This window comes from Octodon degus, unplaced genomic scaffold (assembly GCF_000260255.1).
Source record: "Octodon degus isolate 3935 unplaced genomic scaffold, OctDeg1.0 scaffold00107, whole genome shotgun sequence".
Lineage (NCBI taxonomy): Eukaryota > Metazoa > Chordata > Mammalia > Rodentia > Octodontidae > Octodon > Octodon degus.
In genome coordinates this window covers 6,949,375-6,951,398 of record NW_004524683.1, presented here as the reverse complement: position 1 = coordinate 6,951,398, position 2,024 = coordinate 6,949,375, and the positions used below count along the sequence as shown (strand labels likewise).

The following is a 2,024-nucleotide window of genomic DNA, read 5'->3' as shown; positions in this document are numbered from 1 at the left end:
CTAAGTAGATGCTTTAGACCACTGAGCCATCTCACCAGCCCTACCATGCTGTTTTGTTACTATAACTTTGTATACATTTTCTGGTCAGGTATTACAAAGCCTTCAACTTTGCTCTTTTTGCTCAATATTGCTTTGGTTATTTGAGGTCTTTCATTTTTCCATATGAATTTTTGGTGTTTTTTTCTGTTTCTGTGAAGAGTGCTATTGGTATTTTGATGGGGTCTGCACTGAATACATGAATCACTTTAGGTATCATGGGCTAATATTTTAGTATTATTTAGTGTTCCAATCCATATATATGGGATCTCGTCACAAGTTTTACATTTGCAATTGCTTTCAATGGTGACTTGTAATTTTCATTGTAAAGATCATTCCTCTTCCTTGTTAAATATATTCCAAGGTATTTCATTTTATTTTTATGGCTATTGTGAGATGCTTTCTTTTCTTTTCGAGAAAACCATTATTGGTGTACAAAAATGCTATTGCTTTTTGTTTGGAGATTTTGTGTTCCTTAAGTTTACTGAACTTGTTTATCAGTTCTAACTTCTTCATGGATTCTAAAGGCATTTCTAGATATAAAACCGTGTCATCTTTGATAAAGGATAACTTGACCCCTTCTTTTCTTTTCTTTTTTTTTTTTTTTTTAGTTTAGCACTGTTTATTTGTGATCTCAGCTGTGGTCGTAGCTGCTGCGAGTCAGCCTGTACTCAAAACATAACATGCTCTTCCATTCTTCTTGTCCAGCACAGAAGGGTCTTCCAGGAGGCACACCAACAGAACAAGGGACTCCGATGATGCCAGCTTCAATGATGGTGCCATCCAGAGAGGGAGAGGGTCATGGCACATTCAACCGCGGCTTCCAGATGTTTGGAAAAAGGAGCCTTTGGGGGCCCAGCCTGCCTGGCATTTTGATGCTGTCGGTGTGAGTTTTGTATTCCATAATGGTGTTGGGAGGTAGGGTAAGCACGCGCCGAAGTATGTCCCGGATTCGGGCTGTGGTTGCTTGGTCACTGGCAGTCTTATTCCATATGGAAATAATGTCCTCCTGGAAGCGGACAGAGACCACAGCCCCACAGATCTCCTCCCCAACCATGAACTGTTCTCCCAGCAGGGCCAGGATGAGATTCTCCCAGCACTGGGAGGCCAAGCCCTTCCGCAGCTGAATGATCCATTTGCCACCATTTTTATTTGCATCATCCTCCCACATGGGTTTAATTCCTTCTTTGAAGAGATGGAAGTCACTGTGTCCTGTCAGGTCCCCAGGACGTACCATGTGTCTATGAAACCTCCAGAACTGCTCCACAGAGGCAAAGGTGCCGATCTGCTTGATATTCTGTTCATAGCTCTGTGAGCTGGTGGGACGGCCTGGGGTTCTCCTGGAGTACCAGAAAGTGTAGTTGTACTGCAAGGGATGTTCTGCTGGTCCAGGGACAACAGCCTTCCTCTTGCTGCTGCTGACCCTTTTTTTCTTATTTGGATGTCCTTTATTTCTTCTGCTTGCCTGGTGCTCTAAGACTTCCATTACTATGTTGAATACAAGTGGTGACACGAACAACCTTATCTTGCTCCAGATTTTAGCAGAAATAATTTCACCTTTTTGCCATTCAACAGGGTGTTGCTTGGGGGTTTGTCACATGTAGCCCTCATTGTGTTGAAATAATTTTTTTCTAGAATCAATTTTTTGAGGACTTTTAAAATAAAGAAGGGATTAAGAGCAACTTTTTCATTTTGAATTTTTATATAGGTATGAATATGAGTATTGTAATTATGCATTAGATCCAAAGAATGTCTGAAGGCCTCAGTTAGTCTTTAATGATATCCCAGTATTTGGTTTTGAGGAAAATAAATGCAAATTTTTTCAGTGAAAAGAAATAAAATAAAGAGGGGGGCTTCCAGGTTAGCTCAGTTGTTTAAGGGCCTGCTCTGGCAAACCCAGTCAGGCACAGGGGACCCTAGTTCGATCCCCAGCTCCACCTGCCTTACCAGACCTGCCCTTAAGGCTGCCTGAGCCAGCCAGCCAGCCA

At 42.0% G+C, this 2,024-nt stretch overlaps 1 pseudogene across 1 annotated transcript; it reads right to left on the bottom strand.

The window, feature by feature from the left end:
- Positions 1-741: 741 nt before the first annotated feature.
- On the bottom strand, positions 742-1,522 carry LOC101589056 (annotated as a pseudogene). The gene has a single exon (XR_001117244.2). The product of XR_001117244.2 is annotated as a eukaryotic translation initiation factor 4E type 2 pseudogene (transcript).
- Positions 1,523-2,024: the final 502 nt, after the last annotated feature.